We start from the raw sequence: 22,730 nt of genomic DNA, 5'->3' as shown, positions 1-22,730 counted from the left end.
GAGTAACCCACAGCATCGACATCCTTTGCTCTACACAAATTTAGTGAATATCATCTGTTTATCTTTTCTGCTTTCTTCTGCCTCCTCTGAATGACTTCCTCTTAGCTGTTCCAGCCTGAGAACTTGGATTACCATTTGGTTTTGATTAAAACCAGACAGACAGCTCCAAAGAAGTTTGAGTGTAAGCTAATGGAAATGACGAGTATGGCTTTAATTAGTGCATTTATTAGTAATAAATATTAGCTATTCATATAACAAAATCTACTAATAAACACATGCAAAATCCCATGTTTGGCCACTGGTCTCATATTTAGGTGAAATAACTTATTCAATATTTATTTTATTTAGGTCAGTGTGACTCATATTAGCAATCAACATGTAAAAATTTATTTATTTATTTATTTATTTATTTTACACTTTCTTTCAAGACAGAAAAAAGCGCTGTTGCTAAGTTTATTCGTCTTGCCAGGTGGGTCAGTCATACACCATTTACCCTCTGATGACCCCTTCGGCTGGTGTAAACCGTCTTTATTAATTATTGGTCTGAGCAAATGTTTTTACAGTTACTGATCAGGTTATTGATTGGAAACTTTGGCTGGTTTTCACAGGGAGTTATAAAGATGCAGAGGTAAGACACTGCAGACATTATTATACACAAAATACTGAGTGGACATTTAGTGACCAGAAAATCTCTGTTCAGCAGCTCTGCCACAACTGGGACAGGATACGTATTCTGAAAGCTGATAGGAAAACTTCATAATTACTAACTGCTGATGCACGAGTTTCTACCAGCCCCCAACAACAGCTTATAACTGTTTATAAAATGCCTTCATTAGCTCAACTGAGTCTTCTCAAGGGCATTTCTTAAGTCAAAAAAAAGCCAGCCCTGTAGGGCTGTCTCCAGCTCCACTAATATGGTCATATCTGGAGCTAATTTGTCAAACTTTAGTTCCTCAGCATGTGGAACTTTGTGCTAGAATCTCCTAAATTTGCCAAATGTGGTCTTCATTGTCATACATGTAATTTTATATATGCACTTTTCAGCCTTAAAATTACAGTATTAACTTTAAAAGTTAGTTACAAAATCATGCAGGCTCAAATGGAAGTGGGTTTGAAATTTTTCCCAGTAGCTTTCATGTGCATGTATAGTGGAGGTAGACAACCTTAAGTGGAATGACTTACCAGCCTAACCTCTGCATCTTCAAAGACAGAGGTCTTTGAAGCCCATAAAAGGAAACAGCACATGTGCTGGTAAACTCTGAACAGCCAGAAGTACAGCCTCAGAGGTAAAGATCTTTTCAAAATTATTTTTAACTGTATTTGGCTACTCTCAGTACTGAATCCATAACTTTTACTATTTCCCTGAAAGATTTCAGTTTGGAATTCAGTGAATAAATTACAATCTGCGAAGGGACACATTTTATTTGCAATTATGCAATTGCACAAATTGCAAAATTTTAAAATTATGTTCATGGGAATCAAAACAAAAAGCCTTTAGTTTCTCTACAGTTAAAATTTACTAAAACTCTTTGGTTTTACAATACCAAAAAAAGTGATGAAAAATAGAAACATACTGTTCCAAAAAAAGAAACAAATATTTCAAGACAAAATTTTAATTAATTTTTTTTTTAAATAACTATTTTTAGTCAGCTGAACTTCATTAATGTTCCATCAAGGAGCTTTGATTTTAATAAAATAAGGTGGTTTTTTTTTTTTTGCAGAAGCAAGTCACAGGAACAAAAGAGATTAAAAAATTTATAAGTGGGGATATATTTAAAAGGTATGACATTATTAGAACATGGTCTGCTCTGTGAAACAGTTTCAAAAAGACAACTTACTTTCAAATATTCTAGCACTTGATGAATTGCTAAAAAAGAGAACAGAACATTGTAGACAATGTCTGTCCATTTCCTCTCTAAGAAAACTGAGGACAGACTGTCTCCTATATATCTTTTCTTGCTATCACACCTGCAGAAATGAGGGGAATAACCAGAATTTGGATACTCATTCTAAGCTGCTTTAATAAAACTTTATAATGATAAAATAGAAAGAACATGTGTAATCAGAACATGTAAGTCTGAAAATATTGATAATTCTGTTTGGTCTTGAACAATAAATAGAACCAAAAAAGTTAAATAGAGGAATAGAGCAGTAATGAGAAACAAGGTAATTCACTAATGAGACCAGTTCATAGCACTGCTGGACTCTGTATATGGTGATAAAATGCACTTCCATTGTGATCAGACTGACTACACTAAAATGTCAGAATTTATCTCCTTGCTCTTTCTAAGCTTAAATCAAACACAAAGGTGGTATTTTTTTCTTGGTACCTCTGTAACTCAGAAAACCATATGTCTCAAAGCTAGGTGGTATAAATCAGGTTTTCAAACAACTCTAATTTTTGTTTAGGTAGTGTTAGTTGAAGAATATTCTATTCTATTCTATTCTATTCTATTCTATTCTATTCTATTCTATTCTATTCTTATCATGATTATATTTTTTCCTAAAATAATTATAAAATGAGAACAATGTAGAAAAAATCATATATATAAAATATTATTTATCCAAAACCATAAAATATTTTTTTATCCTAGTAGAAGCTGGTATTTTTTCCCTATTATGGAAAGATAAACTAATAATATGCTATTTACATGATCCTATATAAAAAGAACTATCAAAACAATTAAAAAACTGAGAAGAATTCAGACTAGTCAAGCAATTTCTGTTGTAACAGTACACAGACATCAGTATAATGCGGATGTGGATATTTTCAGTCACTCTTTATTTGTCTGAAGATGTGACAGTCTTTTCTAGACCTAGAACTACACATGGTGGTAGGCTCTTCCTAGTTTAGTTCTTGCTCAGTCAAATCCCTACATAAATCAATAAGAATCCCACAGTCTTACAGGAAATTATTAACACAATATAGATATGGTTTATTGCATGAAAAATGCAAACTTCTTCTGTGAAACAGTATCATCAGGGTTTTTGGACTGACCTAATCTCTTTGCATGCTTAAAAAGTAACTTTGCTGGGAAAGCAATGTCTTAAAAAAATAAAAGAAGATCACCTGAATTCTTATTTGACTTAAGCAATGCATGAAAGTTTTTGCTCACATCTTTCTTTTTTTCCTGAAGGGTATATTTAAACTTGATCTATTTCCCCTAATGACTGAAGAATAGGAAAACAAACCCTTATTTTGTTTAAATATCCTTGGAACTGCTGAAAGTACTCAAGACAGAGGCAAACAGAGGCAAATCTTTTAAAAAACATTTTCAAAGTTGCAATATTTGCTTTTTTTTTCACAGTGGAATTAGCTGATTTTATGAAGTGTTCCATACTCTCACATTTCATAAAGATCAAATACACTGTTTTGTTCATACCAAGACATTTTATGAAGAAGTTTTGGATTTGACAAAATCATTATGGATAAAAAACAAAGAGGAGCAATTGAAAGAAAGGAAAGATAAACATTCATCAAGCACACACAGACTGGTATAACAGAGTGGCTGGGGGCCAGGCATGAGAGAAACACAGATTTCATGTACTAGTTCTGTTCAGGAGCATTGCTAGGTCCCAGTGTACTGGACTGCAGGATAAATGTGCTGCATGAAGAAGTCTGAAAAAGACTCTTTACAAATTTACAAATGGTCATTTCAGCAAAATTAAATTTGTTTAAATATGTTAAGGCTACATCCAGATGCAAAATTCTTCACTGCCAAGACTTTATGAACAGGATATAATTTGAACTGCTTGAGAAACAGCCTCATCAAAATCACTAGGAGGAACAATAATATTTATGTGTGTCACTGTGAGAAATAATGTTGGGTTTTTTGAAAACATACCAAATAAAACCATTTCTAAATAAACAGTTCATTTGGAATTTGCTAATTACATTTCTGCAATTTGGAATATTGAATTCTAATTGTCAAAGAACTTTAACTTCTCAATAATTTAGATAGAAACATTTAGATTGCTGTTTAAACGCTCTTAGTCTTGCATGTGTTTCTATACCTTCCTGCTCTAGTGATGTGTTAGTGAAGATTATGAGTAAGGTACCAAAAGACAAAAAGGTCATTTTGGTTTTTATTCAAAGATTCTAATTTTTCTACAGAAGATCAACCCTCAAATTCCAGGTTGCTGATGAGGAAGGTACAAGCACCAAAATAATACATCAAATGAGGATTAACATTGATTAAAAGAATGCAATGACTTCCAAAATGAGTAAATGATAATACTCAGGCAGATTATCTGTTTTTAGAACTGTTTGTTCTATTTCCTGTTTAGGGCCTTTTGATCATTCACATTCAGGTTTGAATCATCAAAAGAAGGATTTTGTTTATATTATATTAAGCTATTTTAGGTGTGTTTGTCAGAGTTGCTTACATTTTCCCTGACATGGATTGTTAGCCATTCATCTGAACAAATCTTCTTCGCAAGTTTCGAATACTGGTAGAAATTTTTGTGTTGGTATTTAAAAAAACCCTTTTCTTCATTAATATTCATATGAAATCCTTTCAGACCGCTCCATTTTACTAGGGAGAAGCATTTTATAAATGCCAAAGATGGAAGCAAGTAACTGTTCTAAGGGCAATGAAACTTTCCTCAAATTAGGTCTCAAAAGTACCTGTTAGTGGACATGCTGCTTGGTGAACACACCTTTTCTTGTATTAGCGAATTAATGACAAAACCTGTAAAAGTACAATTGCTGCAGTCCCCATGGAAATAAAATCTGTCACAATCTACAATTTCATATTTCTAGATAACTAACACTAAAGTTCAGCAAGACATTGCAAACGTATTTTGTTGACAGTGTTACACAATCATGTAAACTAAAGCTAAAGTGTGGATTCAAGAGTTAATCAAAGAAGTAGTAGTTCTAGGCTTATTGGAATATGCTATTCAGATATTGGCCTTGCTTCTACCTTTTCGTAATAAATCAGTATATCTGTCATAACTTGGCAAGAAACTCAGAAAGCTATGTATTGCTGAACTATATTTTACATTTCCTGTTGTGAAGACTGTATCTTCTATTTTGGGGATGTCTTTCAAACAATTATTAATTTTTAAATCAAGCCCCTGTGAAGACAATTTTTTCTTTTAAAGACCACAAATTTCAAGCAAAAGCATGAAGATGCAAGTAACTGCCCGTTTTCAAGTACTCTACAAAATATTGTGGTTACCAGATTAATTACAAATGATCTCATGGGTGCAGGTGGTACATTTTATTTCCATAGAGTTGACAGGCACTGATAAAGCAGAATACATGCTTACATACGGTAAATATTAAGGATAGTGCCATTAAATATTGAGTATGAGTAGACAACATGCAGTAAGGTTCTTCAACATTCTTGAGCTCTCAGTGTAGACAATTCTTTCCTCAAATCCCATTTACATGAATGGTCTTGGAAGGACATTGAAGTACATTTACTTGAAAAGTCATGTTTTGTTGCTGTTACTGTTCTCGTGATAGGATCAAAGTAGCTGCACTAAACTCAGGGGAGCTACTTTAATTTAAAGCAGTTGAGGATGTAGTCCATTTGTTCCAAACTTGTGCAAGCTATTTGGATTCATTTTTCCTAATTGCTTTCAGACCTGTGCAATGTCAGTCTCTCAGTGGCTGTGTCTCCTCAGCATAACCTACATGAGACCTTTCAGACCTAGAATCTTAAAATCATTAAGGCTGGAAAAGACCTCTACTATCATCAGTTCCTACCATTAACTCAGCACCACCATGTTCACTAATAAACCATATCCCCAAGTGCCACATCCTTGTGCCTTTTGGACACTTCCAGGGTTGGTGACACCACAACTTTCCTGAGTAGGCAGTTCCAATGCTTGACAACCCTTTGTGAAGAAAAGTGAAGAAATTTTCCCTAATATCCAATTTAAACCTCCCCTGGAGTAACTTGAGGCCATTTCTTCTCTCCCTCTACTGATATTGGTTTTGTTGTCTCTGTATTTATATTTACTGTTAATTATTTTATATTTGTCCACCTATCTAAAACAGAATCTAACAACATAAAAGCTGTTGATCCACTTCCTAAACCTTCACGTGGTTGAATGCATAAGAGCATTCAATAACATCCAGGAGTTTATCACTCTTTTTCATTTTAATAACATTAACTTATATGTAAAACATATTTGCAGTTGGTGAAGGGAGAAACACAGTCCTCTGCTCAACTTCTGGGAGTGCTTGCAGTAAGAAACTATGGCAGGGGACTTCTTCTCAGGAATTAATATAAAAAATTTACCTGAGTACCAAAAGAATTTAACAAGTACAGGAAATGCTCACTGGAAACCATTTGGTCAAATCCGATTCAAACAGGTATATTTCAACAGTTCTATTCAGTTCTAGGAGAGAAAAATCTACATTAGTAAAATTATCACCATAGCTGTGTCTAAAGAGAATGATTAAGAAAACTGAACTTTTCATCAGTCTGTAGATTATTTGCAGAAGAATGGATTATGAACACAAAAGTAAAACCACTGCATATTCGATTGTTGTTGGTTTTGTTTTTCTTATTCCATATAAAAACATCAAATTCTTATGCTGCTATTGTTTGTATTATTGCCTTCTGATGATGTTAGCCATATCTTATGCAAAGTTTTTTATATGAATTATAAGGTTATTAAAACCACAAAGTATTTCCAGAAAGAATTAGGAATTTATGGATCATCACCTTTATATATAACTGCATCCCTGAACCTCATCCTTGTCAATGAGTCACTGTTGAAAATACAAACATTTTTCTAGATGTTCCCAGCTTCAAACGTGACAGTGAATGAAATATCAAATACTGAGACACAAGGTTATAATTGTAATGCATAACAAAGGCCATTTCTAGAATACTCAGTCACTGCATGCTCATTTATGAGAAAATTATTTGTAAACCTTTATAGAATATTTAAATGAACACTAAATACACATTTAACAATGAAAAAAAAAATCTTGTGATCATTATTAGCAAGCAACTATGGTAAACTAGTCATTATACTCCATGACCAATTTTGTATCAGAGCTTAAAATCAGAAAATTGAAAAAGTGATAAACAATTGGATTAAATTTTATCTGTGAAGTTCCCTGCTTGTAATGAGCCATCTGCAGTATGGCTGTAATAGAGAACATTATTCAGTCCTATATATGTCTGGGGAAATGTACATTGTACTTGAATATCAAGGAAGTACTTTTCACTCATGAAAGTTGTGCCAAATATTCCATAAAAAGAACCCCAAAACTGTGTTGTAGTAATTTATCTGTGGCTTCAATAAAGTTAATCTACTTTCCAGATTAGTGCTCAATCCACTGAAGCTCATGATTTTAATATGCACTTCTAGCCGAATATGGGGTGCTATTGTCAGTTTTCATCCTATACAGCATAAAATAACTAGGACATTTTTTCTGATTGGATATTCACACACTGTTTAACATTTCTACAGATCCTATGAAGTTTGTGCCAAATCTGCCTTTAATTTTCTCTTTTGCAAAATACCCTAAAAATTTACCCTTTCAGTATCACATTTCATTCCATTAGAACCTGTTTCATCCTGAGAGTCAATAAGAAAATACTTATAGTGGTGATGTGTTTGTTCTCAAAACAAACCAAGAAAGGCTGTTTGTCTGTTTCCTGAGAAAATATAATTATCACTGTTTTCTTGTAGAAACCAGCAATTACTCAAAATAAATTCAGACTTGCCAAACAATAGGGAAATTACTGGCTTTCTTCAGAGAGATTCTTTCCTGGTGTCATTTTTTTTAGTGTCTTTAACCTTAGCTGCACTGACTTCAAGCAGGTTGCATAATCCCTAGAAGAAATGCATTATTTTATAAGTGGTCATTTACGTGACAATGTAAATCATCATATATGTTGACTGAACAATCTGTACAAAATGTAAGACTCATTCAGGACAAAATTGTAAGTTTTGAATATAGAGAGAACTGCATATATGCATTCAGTGAGAGATCCAGGCTTCTGAGAGGATAAACTTACATTCCAGAAATACATTTAATTTGAGCCAAATATATTTATAGCTTTGAATGCTGTTCTTATGGAATCACATTTATGAGTTGCTGCCTCAAACATGGAGATTTCTTTGTATTTTAGAGAAAGACCAGGAGAAAAAAAAGAAATATATTTTTTTGACAGAGAAAAATCGTTCTATAAATTTGCATTTAGAAATTGCGGGAATCTTTTGGCAAAAGGGGCATTTCCTACCTAAATGGAAAGGTAGGAAATTTAGGTAGGAAATAAAAAATAAAAACAAGCTTATAATTTCAGAGTACAACTAATATTGGTACAAAAATAACTACAAATTACATTTCCTATAGGATAATCACATATTTGTAGCAGCCAGATATATTTATATATACTTGGATACTGAAGCATGTACCAAATAGTAAATTTATAAGTGGTAATTGATAAATCCTAATTAGAAAAAGCAAGAAAGTCTAAGCTAGCATTTTTCTTTCCATTGAAAAGAACAGTACAAAGTAGATGGATTTTCAGAACAATTATTTACCTAAGGTGCTACACTTAGGATTTATAAAGAAAGTTGTGTCTCTACAAACATATGAGTTTTCTTTGACAAAAAGGTAGTAATTCTCATTTCTGTGAACTACAAGTTCAAATCAGTATTTTATTTTTCTAGTTTTATGGTTTTATGAAACATATTATTCACTAAAGAAAGGCAGCAGCTCCTCAGCAAAACACCACAATATGAAAATCTCTGCTATATCACTGTTCCTGAAATTTAATATGAGTTTGCTATAAGAAAACTGAAGTCTGTGAATGACTATACATGTCATCAGGATTTTACACAACAAGAAATTGTGATCTGTTTCTAGAGGTTTCATAACTAGCCATATAGCCTCTAAAACTGTTAAGAATGGAAAGGTTCCACATCCATCCAATTTCAAAAACTTTCAGACACAGATATAGAATGTGCTGGTCCTTAATCCTGGAGGAGAAAATATTTGTATAAAATGTTTTTTAGATATTTTAGCTAAAAATGGAAGTTTATTAGAAAAATAGAAAATTAGTAACATGACAGAAACCAACACAGATGCATGGCTAACATGCAAATATTCACAGAATGATGCAATTAGATATAAGGTTATTAGCTATTTCAATTAAGAACAAAAAGATCTACTAATTAAAGAAATAATTCCTAAATTACCAATTGAGAAATAATGGCTATAAATAATTCAGTTTTTACTTAAAGAGAGTGAGAGTAAAAATTTGGTTTTAGAATTGGTTTTAACATGAAACTCTGGTAAACGTGCAAATATAGAAATTTCAGATGGCACATACAGTAGTCCCAAAAATGCCATTTATTTCCCCTATTGATAACACTTATATTTGTTTTATAAATATCCTTGTAGTATTCAAATAATTACTATTATTTTCCAAAAAAAGAATCTTCAAATCAACACCAATATAAATCAGCACAGATTTGGTTCCAAGAGTTGCTTTTAGTTATAGACTAGAGAGTTGCAACTGTGTATAAATTTCTGTTAGTACCATACTTAGTGTTGAGATTATAACAATTACAAAGGATGGAAAAAGACTGACATGCTTCAAGATATTGACTAAATTCAGATAAGAAATGGGATCTGGGATATATCTGATGAGAAATACTTAAGGAAAACCTAAGTGTGGTGTAGATCATAGAATCACAGAAAGGTTTAGGAGACGTTAAAGACTGTCTAGTTCCACTCCCCCTCTTCCATGGACAGGGATGCCATTCACTAGATTAGATTTGTCAGGGCCCTATCCAACCTGGCCTTGAACACTTCCAGGATTTGGGCATAATTTTTATTAGAAATTCTATGGGTGCAGATAGTAACCATAAAGGTAAATGAGATTGTGGGAGACAACCCGACAGCATAACACTTTACTAAGATTACACATAAAATATTCATAATTTTTTACTACTACTAATATTAGTAACATGTTACTAATATATTTTACTAATACACTAAAATATTACTAAAATTTATTAACATTACAGATGTTAAAACCCTCCAGGGTGCAAAGATAGCCATTTAAACAGAATTTAAATGTTCATACTAACAGTAAATATAAAATTGCATGTTGCTCTTCAATCTTACTGTATTTTATTCAGAATTCTGATGAATTAAGGAAGGTCCCAATTTGTGGTTCATATTATCTCAGCACACTGAAGACAACTTTTCCTCCATTTGTAGTTAGATGTATCAATGGCTATTAAACAAAGATACAAATGCTGGCTTGAATTTCTGAACTAAACTGAAGACTTTTGAGGAAAGCAGAGGACTAGGGAGAACTACAAAGGAAATTCTCCTGTTCTTATAATCTTTTATAACTTGCCACTACTAGGAAACTGCTCCTGGCCACTGTGAGACACAGAATTTTGGGTCTGACCTTGTCTTGCTGTACAGTACCATCATTCTTATGTTACGTTTTCTTATTACTCTCCTTATACAGAGTATCCAACTACAGACTTAAGAAAGTCGAACATTTCTGACAACCTTATACCTGTTTTTATTTCTCTCTTGAGGAGAGAGAAGTAAAAGCTGAAACTTACAATACTTGTTTTTATTTTAGGTGAGTGTCTATTTTGTCTACATACAAACTTATTCAAAATTGAGGATGCTTATCTTTTTTATGAACAACCCTGTTTACCTAATTAAATTTTCTGAGAACTTGAACACAGCAAGGCTTGGATCTGCTGGAACTAGAAGAGATTAGCTTCTTTATTTTATCAGGCAAATGTGTACACAGTGTAATGAGCTGTGGATAAGGTTGCAGTGGCAGGAATGTGTTTGGTCACTCCATCATCTGGGCTGGTGTTGAGAAGTCTGCCTCTTGCTCTGTCCCAAATGAGACGTCTTAACTCTCTGCAGATGCATGCTGAAGGTAACCCCTCCTGCCTCTTCCTGTAGGGTGAATAAAATTATTCATCCCCTCCAGTTCATTAGACTTTCAAGAGGAAGACTTCCTCCAGTATCTTCTCCTGTGTGAAGGGCAGCATCTGATTCTCAGAACACAGAACTAGAGAAAAATATCTGACTTTTTTTCCTTCTCCCTCTTTTTCCCCTAATGCCAGTAAGTATTTAAAATTCCAGTGGTAATTAGAAGGATGCTGTGATGAAAATAAGGAGGCCATCCACAGCTGCAGTAGGTTTTTCAAAGGTGGTTTCTATCCAGGAATGGGATAGGACTGTACGGAAACAGTGCAATAACTTAATTTTGTTAGAGAATCAGGGCATATGCTCATTTCTTTTAGAAATATGAGCAAAGACATATCTGCAACATGAACAGCAATTGGGTTGGGAGATCAAACCCATACATTACGTACCAGTGCAACCACAGTGCATACATTTCAGCTTATGCTGAGCTATGTATTTATTTTTTTTTTATCTAATAAACCCCAACAAAACACAAACCCCTCAATATTTAGATTAAAACCAGAGGATTTGGTGGTTTCCACATTAACTCCCCCCCGAACCCATAAGGAAAATAAAATGCAAGTCATGTCTCCATGAGATGAAATGAAATATCTCATGCAACTGCTGATGACTAAGAGTTAATTTTATCATTTCTGCATAGCATTTAGCTAGTTCACTATTTTCACACTCCATGAATAGCGGGGATAAATAAATCTGATTTCTTATGGTATTGTCTCTTACACTTAGTTTCCATGCCTAAAAGTATTTGAGCTTTCACAGAATACTCACTCTCAGTAGCTTTCACTCTCCTTCAACTCTCCAAGATCAGTATTCCTAAACTGACAGCAACAAGCCAATAGGTTAAAAAGTTAAAGACAAGACAGATGTATGCAACTCTGAGTATATCTCACTAATCTGAGAAACTGACCCCTTAAAAAGAAAGGAGTTTGAAGAAAGAGCTGGGCCAAAAAAATTTGGTTTTGAAAAACAAAGAAGATTAAGCAACTAAAATGCATAGAGACTGTTAGGAAAAAAAATAACAAACCAAAAAAAACCAACAAACAAACCAAACCAAAACAAAAAAAGAACTGAAAAGAAATTAAAAACCCCACACTTTTCATCCACACTTTTCTAAAATGGAAATTCAAGTTGTTTCACTCAAATAACTTTATTTTTAAAACTTGTCTTTAACAGCTAATACCATGAAAAACTAGAGAGACATGCTTTGATTCTGTTAATATAAAATTTTATGTCCTGACAAGTCTTTTTCCATTTTTTCAGAAATGCCAGTGAGCCAAGACTATCGGCTTCACAGAGCCTTTCACGCAGCATTTCCTGTACCAGTGTCTACATCATCTTCTGGTTTATTTAGTCAGGTCTTAGACCACAGGGCTTATGTCTACATTGGTAAGTAATGTCAACTAAGGAAAGCAAACCTGTAGAAGAAAACAGCTAGGGAAGTGAGATCCACATATATGCATTTCAGAGCCTTTGTTTCTTCGAGCTAGTTGTGTGCCCTAGGCTGGATGTATTAGGTGTGCTCCACGTGATGCAGTTTAGTTTCATTCACATGCTCCTTGAGCCTGCTCTGTAGCAATGCAATGCAAAACATAGTAAATTGGAATGACTAGGACATTTGCCTCAAAATAGGCTCTGGATTTGCATTAACCTACTAATGTAGATGTGTTGGGAATCTGGAAAAAGAAGAAACCTCAGTACAGGAGTTTCTGAAACAGCCTGTCTCAAGGGAAGTTTCAGTTGTTTTGTCAGGGGCAGGTGGGAGCTTAGCATTCATTGATCTTGATTAGACACTGGGGTGGTTTGCTTATCTGCCTTTAAAGATTAAATTTATTGAATTCATTATAATTACCACTATGATATTTTTTCACTAAAAAGGCATTGCTGATTTTGAGTAGAAAAAGATCATATACGGTTTTCATCTTGAAGGGTTTCTGCTTCCCTTTTTGAGAATAAATATTCTATTCATCTTTTGCTGATGCTTTCTTCCTCTTTCCATTCTTGATATTTTCATTGGCAATATTTGGTTCTTGCATGGTATTTTAAAATAGAGTACATTTCTCCAGCTTTAGCTTAGTAAAACATTTTTTCCCTCTCTCTCACATTTCCTACGTTTCTTAGGCTGACTACCATGATTGTTCAGAGCTTCCCAGCTGCTAGTCCTTCTAGAAGTACCAAAACTGACAATGATACTTTTTTCACAGTTTTTTTCAAGACTGTACGTTTAACTTGAACAAAACCATGATAAGTGCAACAGTAGACTTTGACTGTGTGTAATATTTGACAAACAATGATTTTTCTGACAGAGAATCGATCTCAAATTACAAGGGACAAAAGAAATAAAACATACTGGAGTAAATAATAGTATTTATGTAGTTTGTTTCTCATTATAAGAGTGAGACTAAAGGCAGTAGAAACTTAAGGTAAACACAAACTCATTTTTATTCCCATACTCCATAATTCTTAAAACCAACTCCAGTTAGAGTTTCTGTATAAACAAATTTTAAAGCTGCAAGGAACTTCCCCACTAAACTAATTAGATAATTGTGGAATTTGGTCTTTGGAACAAAAGTTTATACTGATAAAACAATCCAGGTTCAGTACAAAATTAACACACAGTTGCACACAGTGCAACTCAGCGTTGATTGTAAAATCCCTTGTTTTTAATCATTACCTGATTTCAAGGGAAGCCAGTTGATGTAGTCTTTTTGGATTTCTGTAATGTTTTTGATACTGTCTCTCACAGGATTCTTCTGGGCAAAATGTCCAGCACACAGCTGGATAAACACATCATGTGGTGGGTGAGCAATTGGCTCATGGGTCGAGCACAGAGAGTAACAGTGAATGGGGTAACATCAGACTGGTGACCTGTCATTAGTAGGGTTCCAAAGGGCTACATTTTAGGCCCTGTGTTCTTCAACATCTTCATAAATGACTTGGATACAGGACTGGAAGGGATACTAAGTAAGTTTGCAGATGACACAAAACAGGAGGAGCTATGGACTCCCTCAAAGGCAGGGAGGCCCCGCAGAGAGACCTCAATAAATTAGAGGACTGGGCAGTCACCAACCATATGAAGTTCAACAAGGGAAAGTGCTGGATTCTGCACCTGGGATGGGGCAACCACGGATATCCATACAGAATGGGGAATGAGAGCCACAGAAAGGTACCTGGGGGTCCTGGTTGATGGCAAGTTGAATATGAGTCAGCAGTGCCCTGGCAGCCAGGAGGGCCAACTGTGTCCTGGGGGCATCAGGCAAAGCATTGCCAGCCAGTCGAGGGAGGGGATTGTCCTGCTCTGCTCTGCACTGGGGCAGTCTCACCTTGAATATTGTGTGCAGTTTTGGGCACTACAATATAAGCTGTAAGAGCAACGAAGATGGTGAAGGGCCCTCAGGGGAAGTTGTATGAGGAGCAGCTGAGGTCACTTGGTCTGTTCAGCCTGGAGAAGAGGACACCGAGGGGAGACCTAATTGCAGTCTACAACTTCCTCATGAAAGGAAGAGGAGGGGCAGACACTGATCTCTTCTCTGTAGTGACCAGTGACAGGACCCATGGGAATGACCTGAAGTTGTGTCAGGGGAGGTTTAGGTTTGATATTAGAAACAGGTTCTTCACCCAGAGGGTGACTGGGCACTGGAACAGGTTCCCCAGGGAACTGGTCACAGCACCAAGTCTGACAGAGTTCAAGAAGCATTTGGATGATACTCTCAGGCACATGGTGTGACTCTTGGGGATGTCCTGTGCAGGGCTAAGGGTTGGACTCAATGATCGTTGTGGGTCCCTTCCAACTCAGCATATTCTGTGATTCTGTGATTTACTAATTAGATTTCTATAAATGTCAAAGGAACAAGGAAACTGCATCATGGTATGAAAGCGGGGAAAAAATGGAAAAAGGATATTTTATCAAGTGACTTGAGAGAAGACAATAATGAAAAGATACCTGACGGAGAGTGAGAAACTATACACAGCAAATATTTGAGGGGAAGATCAAAGAGTAGTAACATACAATGGAAAAAGATACAAGCTATATATTTTTAAAAAGAAGACAGAAATTGGTAAAAATAAACAGAAGGGAAAAAAGAGTATATGCTGTGTTAAGATCTGAGGACTCCAGCAGCTGTGCTCACCTAACACTGGTTTGAATCAGAACTGAAGATTCAGCAGATGACATATTCAGAGTAAAGAAAAGGACCTGTTTTGCTCTGCTTCCCATTACAAACTGAGTTTTAAAGGTAACACATGATAAATGAGATATACATTACCAAGAGCTCAAAGTTAAGCAAAAGAAGAATTTTGGATAACCGATTTTTTTTTCAGCTGAGTAATTAAAGAAGAACAATGCAAGATTACCCACATTTGATAGGAGCCCAACTTCCATGTCCTTTACACCATACGATATTTGTAAGATTACTTTACAAACTAGGTAAAGGAGAGATTAAAACCAGCTTTTCTGAGAGGGAGGTAGGCATCTGAAATGTTTTCCAGACATCACAGAAATTTGTCAAACAAAACTTCTACTTGCTCAAAGCAATAAATATGGCAAGGACATATATTGTACTCTTTTGCATGGAACTTTTATTTCATTGTTTCCTCTATTCATATGTTTAGTCACACAGACATACAAATATAAGGTATATAAAATATTTTTATATCCACTGATTGCCACAATGCTTTTTTTGTAGTTGCTGTTGTCTTTAATACATCAAATTTGACATTTGAAAAGGACATATTTGTATACTAGACATGAACTCCTTTCTGTCTAACCAAGATCACTCATTGAATTGTCTTGGCTAGGCTTACAGGCATCCTGTTTTCAGTGAACTCACACTTTTATTATGTATCAGCTTAGTTTTAAATAAGGTATTATGATAAATCCTAGTGACTCAGTTTTCTTTGTGTGTTAAGGACACATGCTATTTCTTTTCCTTCCTTACCATTCAAGATAGTAAGTACTGATTTAGTACTGTCTGTCATAATTATCTAGAAGATAAACTTAAAAACTTAACAAGGCTAGCACAAAGTTATTACGCTAATTTAAGGGGTATTCAAAGCAGAGCACAAATGGAAACACTGACGTATGCTGTTCTCCATATCTAAGTAAGCCACAAAGTCCACTAAGTATAATTTGTAAAGCGATTTTCTAAATCTTTTTCACGTCTTGCAGTTAGAAAGAACATTCAGTTATTATTAGCCTTCTGACAAAATTTCACCTTTTAGACAGAAGGTGTTCCTGGTACATAGTGTCTCTTGTGATTAAAAGAGTTTCAGTAAACTATGCATTTTTATCAAATTGAAAAGGTGAAGATAAAGAACTCTTCACTTTAGTCATTACTACCTTCTTGGGTATACTTTCTGTGTTCCCAAGATTCCTAGATGAACTTCAAGGAACAAGGGGAAAAATCCTAATTCCCAAGGATTGAAGGGAAAATCTGCAAGTCATTATAGCCAAGTCTGACACGGAGTTCTGTTACTGAAACAGGGTTCCTAATGGAGACCAACTAGAAAAAGTACTTAAGAATGGCATAGGACAGCCTTTTGAGAAAGAAGTATAGTGATCTAAAGTAAGGTCTACTCCCACCAAAGTAGAACTGTACCATTTGAAATTTTCCAGCATCTCAGTGACAACCTTATAGTTATATACAAACTATTTATTGTTTAAATACGAAATATTTAATGTTTTACATTTATTTTTGTCACTGACTCAAATTTTGTAATCAAAAGCTCATCTCCTTAAATCATTGTAATAAATGGGGGAGGGGCATAAACTTTTAGGTTGAGTCAGAGAAAATGGACAAATCTGTAACACTTTTATTTTGAGACGTAAGCAATCCGAGTAATACAAATCTTAACACTTGTGAATCTTAGGACTTTAAGCTACATTTCTCAGTAAGAGAGAAACCCTCTTAAGAGTCAGCTTAGCCGCTGTCATCAAGGACTCTGATGCCTGGATGACTGTGCTCAGACAGGTGTAATTCTATTGTCATTTCTGAGGATATGACAGATATTTTTAAAACATAGAAAGAGGAATGCAGCTTTATACTGAAATTTTTTTATGTCACAGTTAAAAATTAGTGCAGTGATTTACAGTGACTACAACTTGAGAAAATAAAAGTTACCAAAACATTTTTCTCTGTTAAGCAGACCTATTCAGCTAGCAGCATGCATAACTGAAGCTGTCCTTCCACACTTACAGTTCAGAAATTTAACCTCATAAACAGATGAAAGCAATCATATATCACACGTGGTCTGAGAGAACTAGAAAAATGAGCTGGTTTGCAGGATGAAAAATCTTGAGAACAACTGATTGATTAGTTACAAGCTCAGTGTTTAAGTCCAGTTTCTCAGTTCATGAGATTTTACTTACATTGCAGGAAAATTTTCCCAGTCCAACAGAATTCAAAGTGGAATCAGCACATATAAGGCCTATTCATAATTGGAAACTTCTGGAAGATTTGGAGATTAATCCTGACAGATATAGTAAACTAAATGGACTCCCAATACTATCTTTTGAAAGATGTCGATATGTGTGGGGAGACCCTCAATCTTGAAAGTTTTCTTTCCCACCTCAATCTCTCTTTTTTTTTTTTTTTTTTTTACTTTTTGGTAGGTTCCAGGTACCCCTATCGACAGTTCAGAAGATTTAGACTCTGCTTCTTCACATAATTAATTTATTAGTTAAATATTTCACAATTTGCCTCCTTTATCTAGTTCAAAGAAACCCTTGAACTCTCCTACCTGTCAGAAAGATCATGGCAGATTGGCAAAGGGGCTTGTGTAGGTTATCTACTTGCTGTCCAACCTGCATACCCAGGCCATGTGAATTCAGAATAGACAAAGATCTTAATTCTCTATCAGTGACTTGACTTTTGCAGCCTGACTAAAAGCCAGAAGCTGAGTCAGTGTAAAGATTAAACAGAACAAGAGAACACTATGGGAACAGTAAGGAAACTTCCCTAATCTTCAGGATTAATTAACAATGAAGGGGCAGGGAGAGAAGCTTTGCTTTTTGCAGGCTCTCAAAAGATTTATGAAATACACTGTAGAGCATAGGACATGGGATCAATCACCTGATAAGCCTGAAATTATAGTTTATTCTAGTCACTATTTTCTACCATTTACTTTATACCTCAAACTTAGATGGGGAAAAGAGAGGAGAAGCAAAGTCTAAACATGTCGAATTGTAATCAGCAGCAACAGATACTAGACCTACTTCACCTCACCATAACATTCTACAAATCCGATACAGCCATGCTTTTGAATTATTGATTTATTCCAAGTTCCAAAATGCATATTGGTACACAGTGTGCAATATTCACACATCCTGAAGATAGGGTGCTGTAAACAGTCAACAAACTCCACAAATACCCATATAGTATGTTGAGCTATGTCAGATTATACCCAATAACAAATTTAGATTCCCATGCTATGAATCATTCTATGATTCAAGGCCTAGTTTGGTATAGTACAGCTAGCTTAGTTTTACTGAAGAAATTACTGTTAAGGTACAAAAATGTACCTAAGTAGGAGCTGTAAAGATGATCATGAGGTTTCTAAACAGAAGCATACATACCACACACTAACACATAGCATCTACTACCTGCTATTATTGGGAAAAAAAAGTAATTCCTTTGCACTCTTCATTCATAAGTATCCTTCTTAGAAGATCTCCTGCTCATGGCTAAAGATGCTCTAATTTAGAGTGACTCAGTGATATAAATCATAGATTGGCAGTGAAGTTACGCATTTTTCTGGTAACCTTTTGTCAGTTTAGCACATTATGCAGCAAAGTTGATGTGACTGGGTTACAGTCAGTTTAAACGAAACTACAAAAATTTCAAAAGGTGTTTAGTCAAAAGAATACAAAGCAACAATAGAAGTGTAATACATATTATGCACCTTAACACAGAGTGCGCATGCGTCATCTATTAAATGTACTTCCAAGACATTTGCAGAGAGCCTTCAGTATTGCTCAAAACACAAGGTTAGGAATGCAATTTAGTTTAGAGAGTAAAGTATTATTAGCAGTTTTGAAGATAAACAAGATCTAGAGAGTTCTGTGGTAGCACAATATTCAGTGTCATGTCTGCCTTCATAGTTTGTTGTATTACTGGAGCTTTTAGAGAGGTAAGTACACTAAGCCTGTAGCCTCCTGTGTTACTAGCAATGATTCAGCTTTAATAAAATAATTTCAAAGGAAATTTTTCCCGATTATTAACTTTTACAACATTGAAGATATACTACAGAAGTTTCATGTATTTTCATTATTTAACTGAAATTGTCAGTGGGCACTATGTTTCTGTGCCACTCAGGGATTTAAAACAGTTATTAATGGAACTATAAAAGGACATGCACAGTCAAATTAATTTCAGATTTAAATGTGTTTATAAACTTAACTCCATGAACTAGGTTTTTTATTACACAAAAACAATACATATAGCAAATGGGCACAATGCACACAATAAATTTCAGTATCTCTGTCTCTTGAGTTTGAGTTTATTGTTTGATAAGTTTCCTGGCAAAGAAAATAAGTTTTGATAAGATCCGTGGCAGCAGGAGTCTGTGACTCTGATTCTAGGAGAACACTTGGACAGTATCAATAGATACTGCTGTATTTTGAGGGGCATAAGAGTCTGACAATGAAATTATTTGATGAGAGTGAGCGTGCCAGAAGATAGAAGCAGAAATAACATAAGAAGCTGACACAAGAATGAAAGTTGTAAATGATGTAAAAGTAAAATTGAGTGAACTGTTGCTAGCAGTGTTTGTTCCTGAGATTAAAGCAAGAGTCTTTCAGAAAAGATTGCTGGCTAATAAGGTCTCTCTTCTCTCTTGGATATTCCTGTTAATCAATGACACTTAAGAAACAGGAGCCAAAGACACAAATTTCAATGCAACAGCAACCAAACAAAGAAATAGTTTGTTCCATAATTGTTTCCTCAATGAAGCAACCTCTGGGGCAATTCCATGTACACATTAAAATTGGTACCAATTAATATTAACTGAGTAGCTGTAGTGTAGGTTACTGGTACTGAATTCTGCCATTTTTTTTCAGACTGTTCATAAAAATTTAATACGAACAATATTCACATCAAATATTTTTGCAAATAGACACAGAATGGTGTCTGAATATTTTTTGCATTAAGTTTTGTAAATTTGTCCACTGTGATTGAACAGCTGAGTTGCAGTGTGACCCGTGATAAGATTCAATGTTGAAAAGTAGTTGCTACTAGACATGCACAGTTGTAAGGAAAAAACCCAAAACATACAAAACAAAAAACCACACACAGAACCACCCCCCGTCCCACCCCTTCTCAAACACATTTATTCCAAGAAGAGTATAATGTTAAATACTCACCCTTTAACTATGCCAGTGTGGTTTTGTGGTTTAATATACTATAGTATGTGAAAGGTGAAATAGAGCTATAGTAAATATTTGTCTGCATGCCCACAAAAAGTTAAATAGATATAAATATAACTGCCTCAATAAATCGTTCCAAAGCCCATCATCAAAAAATACTGGATGATGAGCTCACTCACAAGTGAACTTTTATATATACATGTGTATCTGTGTGTCTTCTCCCCCTCCTCCTTTGGACTATGAAGTCCAAAAAGCTCATGTACATGCAACATCTGGGCAATGCCCACACTCACTATGAAGTAGCACATACATCTGTGACTAATATCCAGATCATTTCATTTGTTGGACTCAAGACAATAAAAACGGTGGATGAAGTTTAAAGAATTTTTTTGAGCATTTGCGGGTGGCCAGTCAGTATGACTAAGACACAACCACTTTCTAACTGCTTTAAACAGACTTCAGACTGACCAGTCAGAGTCCCATGTGGTCAGTATGGAAAAAGAGGAAACCACTAAAAAATACCCCACCCCACTGGATTTTAAGCATGTTCACGCATAGCTTACTTTTGATAATTCTTCCTGTCAAACTTATACAGCCAAAATAGTGGAGTGAGGAACTACTTTGGTGCACTGTTGTCACAAGATTGTTAGCAAGTTGAAGGCAATTCAGAGGAAAAAAAGCAAAAGTTGCAAAGGAGACTGGAAACTTAGGAGAAGGATATAGATAAGCATGTATCTTTGCTATCTGAAAAATGTATGAATAATGTAGAGTTCTAAAAATAATAGCTACAAAAACTTAAGAAAGCATACCATAACGGGACAATCGATTTAACTGTAGTGCAGCCTCAATAAGAGGGCACTTAGGTGATTGGAAAAACAGTAAATCTCTATTTCCATCAAACTGTAGGGTAAAATAACCTTCAGTTCCGTTCTCTTGCAAAGTGATTTGTAAAACTTTAATTGTGTTACATGTGGGAATCTGTTCTCTCTGCTGACTACAAATATAAAGAGATGTAGTATAGTCAAACAGGTAAGCAAGATATTACATGTGAGGGTGGTGAGGCACTGGAATAGATTGCCCAGAGAAGCTGACAGCCCCATCCCTGTCAGTGTTCAAGGCCATGTCGGATGGGGCATTGAGTAACCTGGTCTAGTGAAAGGTATCCCTGTCTATGAAGAGAGTTTTGGAATTAGATAATATTTAAGGTCCCTTCCAACCCAAACCATTCTATGATTCTATGATTCATAAGGCATCATAATTTATTAAGGAGGATGAAGAACTCAAGAAAGACAGAATACAGGGGAGGCATCTACAACATATAGTTTTAAAACCTTAAAACAACAAAATATTAAAGAACAATTCTGAAGATGGTTCAGTCTACCTGTATGACATGCCCCACTCAACTGCGTTGTAATGATGCAGTTGGCATTTGAAGCTGAGTTATCTTGCAATCAGCAGAAAATTTAAACTAATTCTCTGTGCGCCTCTGCCACTACATCCCACAGGAAAACCAGCGTAAATATATTTCAGTTATTTTAAATTGACATGAGGACATGAATAGTCATCTGTGTGCAACCCAGAGTACTCTCAGTTCAGATATCACATGTACTAATATTGATTAATAGGTCTGTTCTGTGTCTGAAGGTGGAGGAAGACCACAGTATATGAAACTGGTGGGTGCTGATGTTTGTATGTCCTCCAGGGTCATCTAGTAGTTCTTTACTCCCTATAGAGTGGATTAAGCTATGTACCAGAGTAGTCTCTGCTCTTTGAGAGTCATAATTAGACTCTTTACATGTTAGTCTACATCCAAGAATAAACTATGAGGAGTATCTGCTCTAAAAGCAAACATTAGACTTTGGATTACTCTGTCACTGGAGTTTGTAACTTTAACTGCAGATAAATTTCCACAAAGTCTAAGAACATTCAGATTCAGTAAGCTCCTGAAATGAAACAGAACAACCAGAATAGATTTGAGAGAGCTGCTAAAAGGATGGGGTCATAACCAGGACATAATTTATTACCAAATCAAAAGCATTGATTTGGACACAAATGAGAATCTAGCTATAAAAACATTCACACAACCCACCTATCTTAAGAAGATTTTGCTGTGAGACACACTGCAGGTTGATGTTTGGGCAGATATGACCAATTAAGGCAAAGGAAAAAAAGATGAAGCTTCTGCTGACTCTGAAAAAGAAATATTGACTCAGAGCCAAGACTTCCTTGCTATGCAAGAAGCTGTACCATAGAGACCAAAGTGGACACAACTACCCACTTCCCCAGATGTGTCAGCTGGTAGCTATTTATGTTTAGATATAATAGACTTTATTATAAGTAACTGGTCTAATCCTAAATTAATACCTTCCATTTATTTTTCCAGATTATACTCTGAAAGTTACCACAGCAGATTCCATATGG

This window comes from Pipra filicauda, unplaced genomic scaffold (genome assembly GCF_003945595.2).
Source record: "Pipra filicauda isolate LSUMZ 115617 unplaced genomic scaffold, ASM394559v2 scaffold140_size2443280_pilon, whole genome shotgun sequence".
NCBI classification, from domain to species: domain Eukaryota; kingdom Metazoa; phylum Chordata; class Aves; order Passeriformes; family Pipridae; genus Pipra; species Pipra filicauda.
This window is presented reverse-complemented; position numbering follows the sequence as displayed.